We start from the raw sequence: 13,058 nt of genomic DNA on the forward strand, positions 1-13,058 counted from the left end.
TAAGTTGCACTATCATTATTAACTTTGCATCTTTTGGCTTCAATATTATGAATACGTGTATCACTACAATCGAGATCCAACAAACCATTTTCATTGGGTGTATGACCATAGAAGGTTTTATTCATGTAAACAGAACAACAATTATTCTCTAATTTAAATGAATAACTGTATTGCAATAAACATGATCAAATCATATTCATGCTCAACGCAAACACCAAATAACATTTATTTAGGTTCAACACTAATCCCGAAAGTATAGGGAGTGTGCGATGATGATCATATCAATCTTGGAACTACTTCCAACACACATCGTCACCTCGCCCTTAGCTAGTTTCTGTTCATTTTGCAACTCTCGTTTCGAGTTACTACTTTTAGCAACTGAACCATTATCAAATACCGAGGGGTTGCTATAAACACTAGTAAAGTACACATCAATAACATGCATATCAAATATACCTATGTTCACTTTGCCATCCTTCTTATCCGCCAATTACTTGGGGTAGTTCCGCTTCCAGTGACCAGTTCCTTTGCAGCAGAGGCACTTAGTCTCAGGCTTAGGTCCAGACTTGGGCTTCTTCACTTGAGCAGCAACTTGTTTGCCGTTCTTCTTGAAGTTCCCCTTCTTCCCTTTGCCCCTTTTCTTGAAACAAGTGGTCTTGTCAACCATCAACACTTGATGTTTTTCTTGATTTCTACCTTCGCCGATTTTAGCATTGCGAAGAGCTTGGGAATTGTTTTCGTCATCCCTTGCATACTATAGTTCATCACAAAGTTCTACTAACTTGGTGATGGTGACTAGAGAATTCTGTCAATCACTATTTTATCTGGAAGATTAACTCCCACTTGATTCAAGCGATTGTAGTACCCAGACAATCTGAGCACATGCTCACTGCTTGAGCTATTCTCCTCCATCTTTTAGCTATAGAATTTGTTGGAGACTTCATATCTCTCAACTCGGGTATTTGCTTGAAATATTAACTTCAACTCCTGGAACATCTCATATGGTCCATGACGTTCAAAACGTCTTTGAAGTCCCGATTCTAAGCCATTAAGCATGGTGCACTAAATTATCAAGTAGTCATCATATTGAGCTAGCCAAACGTTCATAATGTCTGCATTTGCTCCTGCAATAGGTCTGTCACCTAGCGGTGCATCAAGGACATAATTCTTCTATGCAGCAATGAGGATAATCCTCAGATCACGGATCCAATCCGCATCATTGCTACTAACATCTTTCAACGTAGTTTTTCTCTAGGAACATATCAAAAATAAAACATAAGGGAAGCAACAACGCGAGCTATTGATCTACAACATAAATATGCTAATACTACCAGGACTAAGTTCATGATAAATTGAAGTTCAATTAATCATATTACTTAAGAACTCCCACTTAGATAGGCATCCCTCTAATCATCTAAGTGATCACGTGATCCAAATCAACTAAACGATAACCGATCATCACGTGAAATGAGTAGTTTTCAATGGTGAACATCACTATGTTGATCATATCTACTATATGATTCACGCTCGACCTTTCGGTCTCAGTGTTCCGAGGCCATATCTGCATATGCTAGGCTCGTCAAGTTTAACCTGAGTATTCTGCGTGTGCAAAACTGGCTTGCACCCGTTGTAGATGGACGTAGAGCTTATCACACCCAATCATCACATGGTGTCTGGGCACGACGAACTTTGGCAATGGTGCATACTCAGGGAGAACACTTTTATCTTGAAATTTAGTGAGAGATCATCTTATATTGCTACCGTCAATCAAAGCAAGATAAGATGCATAAAAATAAACATCACATGCAATCAATATAAGTGATATGATATGGCCATCATCATCTTGTGCTTGTGATCTCCATCTCCGAAGCACCGTCATGATCACCATCGTCACCGGCGTGACACCTTGATCTCCATCGTAGCATCGTTGTCGTCTCGCCAACTATTGCTTCTACGACTATTGCTACCGCTTAGTGATAAAGTAAAGCAATTACAGGGCGATTGCATTGCATACAATAAAGCGACAACCATATGGCTCCTGCCAGTTGCCGATAACTCGGTTACAAAACATGATTATCTCATACAATAAAATATATCATCATGCCTTGACCATATCACATCACAACATGCCCTGCAAAAACAAGTTAGACGTCCTCTACTTTGTTGTTGCAAGTTTTACGTGGCTGCTACGGGCTGAGCAAGAACCGTTCTTACCTACGCATCAAAACCACAACGATAGTTCGTCAAGTTAGTGCTGTTTTAACCTTCTCAAGGACCGGGCGTAGCCACACTCGGTTCAACTAAAGTTGGAGAAACTGACACCCGCCAGCCACCTGTGTGCAAAGCACGTCGGTAGAACCAGTATCGCGTAAGCGTACGCGTAATGTTGGTCCGAGCCGTTTCATCCAACAATACCGCCGAACCAAAGTGTGACATGCTGGTAAGCAGTATGACTTGTATCGCCCACAACTCACTTGTGTTCTACTCATGCATATAACATCTACGCATAAAACCAGGCTCGGATGCCACTGTTGGGGAACGTAGTAATTTCAAAAAAATTCCTACGCACACGCAAGATCATGGTGATGCATAGCAACGAGAGGGGAGAGTGTGTCCACGTACCCTCGTAGACCGAAAGCGGAAGCGTTAGCACAACACGGTTGATGTAGTCGTACGTCTTCACGATCCGACCGATCAAGTACCGAACGCACGGCACCTCCGAGTTCAACACACGTTCAACTCGATGACGTCCCTCGAACTCCGATCCAGCCGAGCTTTGAGGGAGAGTTCCGTCAGCACAACGGCGTGGTGACGATGATGATGTTCTACCGACGCAGGGCTTTGCCTAAGCACCGGTACGATATGACCGAGGTGGATTATGGTGGAGGGGGGCACCGCACACGGCTAAGAGATCCAAGGGATCAATTGTTGTGTCTCTAGGGGGTGCCTCCCTCCCCGTATATAAAGGAGTGGAGGAGGCGGAGGGGGCCGGCCACCCTTTGGCGCGCCCCATGAGGAGTCCTACCCCCACTGGGAGTAGGACTCCCCCCTTCCATGTTGGAGTAGGAGAGGAGAGGGAAGGAGAGAGAGGGGGAAAGGAAAGGGGGGGCGCCGCCCCCTCCTTGTCCAATTCGGCCTTGGGGGGAGGGGCGCGCGGCTGCCCCTTGGCCGCCTCTCCTCTTCCACCACTTGGGCCCATGAGGCCCAATAACCTCCGGGGGGGGGGGGGGGGGGGGTTCCGGTAACCCCCCGGTACTCCGGTATATATCCAATAACCCCCGGAACCATTCCGGTGTCCGAATATAGTCGTCCAATATATCAATCTTCATGTCTCGACCATTTCGAGACTCCTCGTCATGTCCGTGATCACATCCGGGACTCGGAACTACCTTCGGTACATCAAAACACATAAACTCATAATATAACCGTCATCGAACTTTAAGCGTGCGGACCCTACGGGTTCGAGAACTATGTAGACATGACCGAGACACGTCTCCGGTCAATAACCAATAGCGGAACCTGGATGCTCATATTGGCTCCCACATATTCTACGAAAATCTTTATCGGTCAAACCGCATAACAACATACGTTGTTCCCTTTGTCATCGGTATGTTACTTGCCCGAGATTTGATTGTCGGTATCTCAATACCTAGTTCAATCTCGTTTCCGGCAAGTCTCTTTACTCGTTCCGTAATACATCATCCCGCAACTAACTCATTAGTTGCAATGCTTGCAAGGCTTAAGTGATGTGCATTACCGAGTGGGCCCAGAGATACCTCTTCGACAATCGGAGTGACAAATCCTAATCTCGAAATACGCCAACCCAACAAGTACCTTCGGAGACACCTATAGAGCACCTTTATAATCACCCAGTTACGTTGTGACGTTTGGTAGCACACAAAGTGTTCCTCCAGTAAACGGGAGTTGCATAATCTCATAGTCATAGGAACATGTATAAGTCATGAAGAAAGCAATAGCAACATACTAAACGATCAAGTGCTAAGCTAACGGAATGGGTCAAGTCAATCACATTATTCTCCTAATGATGTGATCCCGTTTATCAAATGACAACTCATGTCTATGGCTAGGAAACTTAACCATCTTTGATCAACGAGCTAGTCAGGTAGAGGCATACTAGTGACACTATGTTTTGTCTATGTATTCACACATGTATTATGTTTCCGGTTAATACAATTCTAGCATGAATAATAAAAATTTATCATGATATAAGGAAATAAATAATAACTTTATTATTGCCTCTAGGGCATATTTCCTTCACCGGGGTGGTGCAGGCACCCGGGCCCTCCATGGCCGGGCACCCGGGGCCGGCTGGGAGCGGCGCTAGGGGAGGGGCCGGGCCTCCGGGGCCAAAGTGCCTGGGCACCCGGGCCCTCCATGGCCGGGCACCCGGGGCCGGCTGGGAGCGGCGCCAGGGGAGGGGCCGGGCCTCCGGGGCCAAAGTGCTCGGGCACTCGGGGTGTCCAGGACTCCTCCTTCTTCTCTCTTGTCGCGCGTCCATCTTCCTTCTCCTCCGTAGGTCTCCGGTGAACTTGGTGATCCCTCCGTGCTTTCTCATGACGATCTCCGGAGTACCTAAGAATGCATAATGTTTCCATTTGAGGTAGAATCCGACTCTCATGTGAATCCGAATGAAACTCGAAGAGGAAAGAGTTCACCTCGATTTCGATGGCGCGTGCACGAGCTCTCGTCGTATGTCCTCTCTGTGCTTGCGGTGGCGGTGTGACGTCCATGGGGATAGTCAAGGGATGCTCCGCATCATCTCCCCCCCTTGGGAGATATCCGTCCACGGATCGTGATCTTCATCACCATGGGAAAGAGCGGGCGTTGTCGTGTAGAAGTGGACAACCACCAAGCACTTGTCATGTTGAAGCTCGAAATGGTCACTCTCCAATGTCGCATCGTCTTGTAAGTCCTTCAAAAGGAGCAAAGATAACAAGCACTTGGAAAAACAAATGTGGTAGGCATTAAAGCAAAACCAAGCATTCAAGAGGTGATTCACCCAACAAGTGTTGTCATCAAGCATAGCATATGGTTTGACAAAGAAGTGTTCATGGCATTTAAGCATATAAATTGAGCACATGGAAGAGCATCATGGAAACAATCATGCAAAGGTGAGGAAAAGGTGCTAATATGTTGGACATGAGAATAAGCATATACCTCAAGCCCATAGCAAGCATGCATAAGACTCTCAATGAACGGTCTATGGTAGGCATAAGAGTCATTCACAACACCAAAGAAGATGATATGTCTAAACACATGCAAGTGCAAGACAATCCAAGCATAATGTGCATAGGGTGTAGTGAAAATCGAGTGGCACTCAACACAATAGAAAGAGCAATTGTTCATCATGTGTGAGGCAATCAAATCAATCATGTGACAAGCAATGGTACATGGCATATGTGAAGTAATGACATTGTTGCAACCAAACATATGATAGGAGCAAGTAATCCAAGAATTGGATGCAACATGAGAAAGCCTAGAAATCAAGTCGTGCAAGCTAGTAGTGCGAAGATGCAACATACTAGAAGAAATCATGGCAATCATGTCATGTGAGCGAATAATAGGCATAGGCAATGCACATGAAATATCACAAGCACGAACACAAAGCAAGATCATAGTATCATCATAGGCATAGGGCACAAAGGAAACATGGCAATAACAAGCAATATCTCCACCAAGCATGCAAACACACATACAAGTAGTAGAATCAATCATCATGTGTAATGCAAAGCATGGGTCACAAATGCATGGCAAAGGCATAGGAATGAGCATATCATGCAAAGTGAACATGGCAATATGTGCATATAATAGGTAATGGACAATAACCCAAAACCATGTGAGAGCCATGTAGAAGAAATGCGCGAAGTCTTTGCGCGAAGAGAGCGGTGGGAAAGACAATCCATGGGATCCCGAGTCATCATTGCTCTCTAGAGCTCGTTTTGTCAACTCATGGGATTGTGAGGTTGACAAGTATTCATGGGTACCTACACAAAAGAGACACAAACCAAAGAAGTTGTGTGCGTGGCAAATGTACACATCATCCATCATGATGTGTATGTGCATGTGTGAGTTAGCACGAGATAAGCATCGCTCAAAGAAATTTGATGCATGGTATAAGAACATGTCATCCATCATGAAAGAATAGTTGTTATGTATAACACGATGGGGATGCAAATTTAGCCTACAAGTATATGGCACATCACTAGCATGTTTATTCATGGGGAGCATATGGTGCACACAAGTATTGGGATCATGTAATGGGTAGGATGAATCAAAATCTCCTAAAATGTATGAGGAAACTATGGGGGTCTCCTCATGAGCAATAGTGGAAACATCATATGGAGAATATGAACAACATCCAAAACAATGCATATCCGAAGCTAGGTGGTCATGGCATGGCATATGAGATAAATGATGCAAAGGGAGCATATCAATATCATCACAAGAAAAACAAATGCCAATAACCATGGGCTTGTCATCTATGCCATATGTGCAAATTGGGTTTATGTTGATGGCATATGCATAGTCACTACGATGAGATTGCAAATATGACATATTGTTGATCTCATGCATAGCATATGACAAGTCAAGCGGATTGTCAAACATGATGTGACCGAGAGAATTATCACAAGAAATCCTATGTAACATGGCATCACGACGAATAGACTCGACATGGCAATCATCAAACTCATCATAAATGGGTAAATCATTGCATGGGGAAGTCGAACTAGCATGAAGCATGACAATAGGTGGATCAACATCATGCAAGCAATCAATGTCAAGAATGTCACTAGTGGGACAAGAGCATCACCTTCACCCATGTTACCTTTGTCGTTCCACTCAAGTGGTGTAGGTGAGGTGGCAAAGACCAAATGGTGGTCATCATCTTCATCCTGATGGAACCATGTGGGGGGTGCATCATATTCCACCATGGCCATCGTCTTGTCCAAAGGGATGACGAAGTCATCGAAGATCGGCGCATCATCATATATGGGACCTAGCACCAAATGAGAAGACACAATAGAGGAAGAGGTTAAGTTGTTAGAAATCGAAATGGCCTCACATGCCTTATCAACTACCTCACTCTCTCTATGTGGTGGTGGCTCACTCACTCCCTCAAGGTAGGTGCACTCAATGTTACATATGGTGGAGTCACTCATCTCACTCAAGTGGTGGGGGTTGTGGCTCTCCTCACAGGGGAATTGTGGCAACTTATCATATATGGGGCTAGTGGTGAAGGCGCTGTCACTCTCCATATGGTGGCCTAAGTCACTTAATTCATCATACGTCGCCGTGGTCGAAGGGAAAATCCCATGATCAATCATCTCGTTGTCGTCACCGTGGATGAAGGCCGAAGATGGCACCTCATCGCTCTCCTCCATGACCGAAGGGAAAATCCCATGCTCGATCATCTTCCTTGAGGGGCTTCCGAAGATGGAAGTGTCGCCCTTGCTCGTAGGTGATCGCCTTGTACTTGATGATGTCGAAGTAGGCGTACTCGTGGGAAGTAGGCGAAGATGCCTTACGTCCGAAGGCGAAGATGCCTTGATAACACTTGGCGAAGATGCCGAAGTAGGCGTGGTAGCCGGAGCTTCCTCTTGGTGGTGCTTGTCTCACGGTCTTCTCTTGTGCTCATGAAGTTTGGCCATAGCTTGATGTAGAGCTTTTTGGGACTTGTAGGTGTACGCATCGCGAGCATCTTCATCTTGATGGTGTTGTAGTGCTTGAGCTCGATGGCGTTCCTGAGATTGGCCACTTGAGCGTCGTCGCCTTGAAGATGACGAAGGGGAAGAAGACTTGTAGTTGGCCACCATGTCTCGTACTTGATCCCTTTGTTTGGCCAACTTGGTGTCGAGGTAGTACCTTATCTTTGCTTCGTTTTGGCGAATGTCGATGGAGAGTCGCTCAATGCCTTGCATTGCTTGTTGTAGTACGAAGATGGAAGTTTTGGTTATGTAGATGTTCGCGTTGTCGTTGTCGTGGAAGACCGGAGATGAAATGCCTTGCCTATCCATCACAAGACTCGAGCAAATGTGAGTGGTAGAAAGAAAAGAACTAGACCAATGTACCTTATCCAATGTTGAAGATGGATCAATGATCACTCAATAATGTAACAAGGAAATAGCACAATTGGTACCGGATCTTGTCAACTCTCACACCTACACAAGTAAGGCTTATGGTGGAGCTTGATGAGGATAGTGGCACAAAAATTTGATGCAAAATGTTAGCAAGAGTCAATAATGTTGGAAAAGATTCACAAATTCGCAAGTGAAACAAGTAGACCAATAGCAATATGTGGCACACTGAAACACACACACGGATAGATAAATGGGGTCGTGCAACCAAGGAATGAGCACAAAATGTGGAATCCACGGAAAACGCTCGTGTTGCACAACTCAAGGGAGATGCTAGCACGATTTCTCAATAGGCGGATACGACACTTGTGCACAACCTATTAGATGCAAAATGTATGAGCTTTCTATCCCAAGTATGATATGTGTATGATGTTCCCGTTGTTCTTCTCAAGATGATCCAAGATGATCGGCTATGACAATCTTATGTGCAATGTGGTATGATGCTATGGCACTTGCTTACAAGCTCTTTGCTCTCTTTTCTTTTGCTTAAAAGCTTATTCTCTCTTTGTTTTTTTATGGCCACTTATGCGAAATGCACAAACCAAGATAGCAATTGTGTATATGCGGGAACAATCTTGTGGCACAAGGGATGATATGATGATACCAAGATGATACCAATATGATATGGTATGTATGCAATGGAAGGTATGGATCACTAATGTGCACAAGTAACGTTGCCGGCAATACTCAAAGGCTAGTCTCGATAGGCAAGTGACGCAAAATGGGCTAAGGGGTGAACAATGTAATGGCAAGAATGTACAATGAAGGGATACCACGATACCAAGATGATATAGAGGTTACCGTTCTTGCTTACGGTTAGGTTGTCAAAATGGTGAAGTGGTCGATGTCGAAGACGACCTCGTGGCGATGATGAGTGGCGGTGTTCTTGATGTAGATACCAAGATGATGTAGACCCGTCCCTAAGTAGCCGAAACTCCTTAGGAAACGGTAAAACCGCAAACTCAAAATCTCCAAAGGCAAATGTCAAATGGTGGTAGCGGAATGCGATGGTGGTTCCGGAATTAGCAATGCAGAAGTGGTGTTGGTGGTAGATAGTCCTGGCCATCTCAGGCCCGGCCCTGACGGCCCACCCAGGCCCGAACCTAAAATCCAGGGCCTAGGCCCGATGGGCTTGCCCGTGGGCCGGGCTTGGGCCTGAGTTTTGAGCCCACCAGCAGGGCCTGGACGGGCTTGGGCTTGGCATATTGGCATTTTAAGGAAGAGGCCCGGCCCATGGCCCTAAGCCCTAAGGGCTTTTCAGTGCTTTTTACTGGATGGGCCGGGCTTGGGCTTGAAAAGTAGGCCCGATGGTAGGGCTTGGGAGGGCCTGGGCCTCAGTTTTTTGTCGTGGGCTTTTTTAGGCCCGGCCCAAGCCCAGCCCGGCCCGGCCCATGGCCAGATATAGTGGTAGATGACGAAGCAACCGTCCCTAAGTAGCCGAAACACCTTAGGGGACTAAAGTCACCATTCAAGTAACCACAAATGCTATATGGGTCAAAATTGGGTTAGGTTGCGGAAAGCTATGATGGTTTGGCGGATGATATGGTGGATGGTCTATGCAAAGATGCCAAATTTTGATGGAGTCTGTCGGTGTCAAAACCGGCGGATCTCGGGTAGGGGGTCCCGAACTGTGCGTCTAAGGCGGATGGTAACAGGAGGCGGGGGACACGATGTTTACCCAGGTTCGGGCCCTCTCGATGGAGGTAATACCCTACTTCCTGCTTGATTGATCTTGATGATATGAGTATTACAAGAGTTGATCTACCACGAGATCGTAGAGGCTAAACCCTAGAAGCTAGCCTATGGTATGATTGTTGTTGTCCTACGGACTAAACCCTCCGGTTTATATAGACACCGGAGGGGGCTAGGGTTACACAGAGTCGGTTACAAGGGAGGAGATCTATATATCCGTATTGCCAAGCTTGCCTTCCACGCCAGGGAGAGTCCCACCCGGACACGGGACGAAGTCTTCAATCTTGTATCTTCATAGTCCAACAGTCGGCCAAAGGATATAGTCCGGCTGTCCGAGGACCCCCTAATCCAGGACTCCCTCAGTAGCCCCTGAACCAGGCTTCAATGACGATGAGTCCGGCGCGCAGATTGTCTTCGGCATTGCAAGGTGGGTTCCTCCTCCGAATATTCCATAGAAGATTTTGAACACAAGGATAGTGTCCGGCTCTGCAAAACAAATTCCACATACCACCGTAGAGAGAATAATATTTCCACAAATCTAATCTGCTGACAGCTTCTCATAACATGACGTTCTGCCGTGGTCTGGTCATGACGAACCATTTTTCACAACCTGCCACTGCACGTGTTGCGAGGCGGTTTTATTGGCACATCCTGTCGAAGCAGAGATCGTGTCCCTCTTTTTACGGGATTCTCATCAATACGGTGTGGGTAACGCAACCGCGCCACCAATTACGGCGCTTGGGGGATAAGCGGTTTTACTGGGCAAGTGGGGAGGCGCAGAATACCTGCTGCCTTTATAAGGGGATAAGAACGCCCATTCACACCCACGCCTTCTTCTTCCCGATCCATTACCCTCCGCCCGAGCTCCAGCGCCCAAGCGTTCATCTCTTTTGCCCACAAAGGCCTTCCGAAAATGTCCGGATCCGGAGCAGGAGGCAAATGGATGGCCTCTACCGTCCAAGAGAAGGATATCAAAAAGCTTTGGGAGGTCGGGTATCTGACCAAGAAAATCAGCCACCGTCTCCCGACGGCGGGACAGATCGTCCCTACTCCGGAACCCCACGAGAGGGTTGTATTCCTCCCTCACTTTGTCCGTGGGCTAGGGTTTCCCCTCCACCCGTTCGTTCGCGGCATCATGTATTACTATGGGATCGTTCTTCACGATTTGTCCCCTAATTCCTTCCTCAACATCTCGACATTCATTGTCGTGTGCGAGGGTTTTCTCCGCATCTCGCCACACTTCGGCTTATGGCTGAAGATTTTTAATGTGAAGCCCAAGGTAGTGGGCGGCGAGCACGCCGAGTGCGGGGGCGCTATGGTGAGCAAGATGCCCAATGTCATATGACCAACAGGCACCTTTAACGATTCTGTCAAGGAGTGGCAACAGCAATGGTTTTACATCACTGAGCCGCGTGGCACGGAATGGGCCGCTACTCCTGAGTTTTGATCCGGTGCCCCCCTGCGGCTTACATCATGGGTCAAGAAGGGCCTGAATTGGTCCTCGTTCGATGAACTGTCGGTGCTCCAGACACACGTTAAAGATATGGGAGACAAGAACATTGAACTTGTCAATGTAGTCCAGGTGATGTTAGTTCGCCGGATCCTGCCTTGCCAACACCGGACTTGCAATCTATGGGAATTCGATCCGACCAGGCACCAAACCTTACGAGAGCTTTTTGGCTCCTCGCACAAGGACATCTGGAAGGTGCTTTTCAAGTCCAGCAAATCATGGCCGGACTCCACTAAGGACCGCGGGTACCAACTGTCCCGTCCTGCAAGTTCGGTAAGTCATCATACTTTCTATCCGCATAACCCAAAGGAAGCGCTTAACGTGTTTTCTACAACTCTCCCAGGGCTGGACGAAGAAGGTGGAGCGGATCCATTGTCCGGCCCCGCTGCCCGAAGAACCGGCCGTCCCACTTCTGACGAAGATGCTGGTCCCGGCGCCTTACAAGGTGCCGAAGAAGACGGCCAAGAAGGAGGCCAAAAAGACCCGGGGTGGTCTTCATCGCCGCGGCACTTCGGACACAATATCTAAAGGCTCTGATGCCCGTTCCGCCTCCGAAGAGGAGGAGGAGGAGGAGGAAGATGAATCCCCTACGGGAGGAAGAAAAAAGAGGACGGCCTCCGTACACTTGGAGGCCAAGCCACCCGAAAGGGGAAAGGCTCCTCTTCCGGAGGAGTCCACTGCCGCCGCCGACAGCGGCCCGGCATGGGATCCCAGGGCCCAGCCCCTGGGGAACTCGTGAGTATATAAAATATGAGTACGTTTATGCGTCCAGACTCATCATGGCATAGTATTTCAACCTGAGCCATATTTTTTGTAGTCCGGCGAGGTCCCGTACCAAACAATCCTCATCAAAGGATTCGCTGAGCTCGGATGCTATGGAGAGCGGGACGCCCCCAAGGGCCCCTTCCTCCAAATAGGTGAATAGCATCGAGGCTTCGTCCCAGAAGGACCCCGGCCAAGGAGGAGAGGAAAAGACCGTGAAGGCGGTGCCTGGAGGTCAAACTTCAGGGGCCGGACACATGGGGGAGAAAATCCCCATGGGAGCTGACGGCGGGGGCCATCTGGAATTCGGCTCCCAGCCGGATACAGTTCCGGAGACCAATACGGCTCCAGAATCAGGCAGGCAGCCTCTCTCAGCTGGAGGGGACATGCCTGTTCCACCGGCAACCTCTGTCCAACCAGAGGTGTCGGATGCTTTGTTGGTGGCGCTGAAGAGCGCCTCCATCGTCAATGAACACCGTGCCCTTATGGGTGCGGTGATTGAGAAGATTCAGTCTGCTGAGAGTGGACTGAATGGAGCCTGTATTAGCCTTATAAAAGGTTTTGAGGTATGTTTTATGAGTTTCAAAGAGTGTCATGGTATGGATAGTAGCCCCTGATACACTGTTCGGTGAAAGAAAGAACCGGACAGAGGATCAAATTAATGTTCGCAGGAAGACTCATTGAATGACATCTTTTCCTCTTCTGTTATAAGCAGGCGTCTGTTGCCTCTCATACTGCGGAGATCTCCGGACTGAATCAAAGTCTGGAGCGGGCCAAAGAAGAACTTGGCCAATTGAAAATGCAGTTGGGAGATAAACAAGGTATGCACAAGTCTTGTTCGCGTTTATTGTGAATGAATTTTCAGTATGATGAAATAAGCTTCATGATTTGCACTAGGGATGGTGACCGAAGTCGAGGCTCTTAAGAAGGCTGTGGCC

Source organism: Triticum aestivum, chromosome 2D (assembly GCF_018294505.1).
Source record: "Triticum aestivum cultivar Chinese Spring chromosome 2D, IWGSC CS RefSeq v2.1, whole genome shotgun sequence".
NCBI lineage: Eukaryota > Viridiplantae > Streptophyta > Magnoliopsida > Poales > Poaceae > Triticum > Triticum aestivum.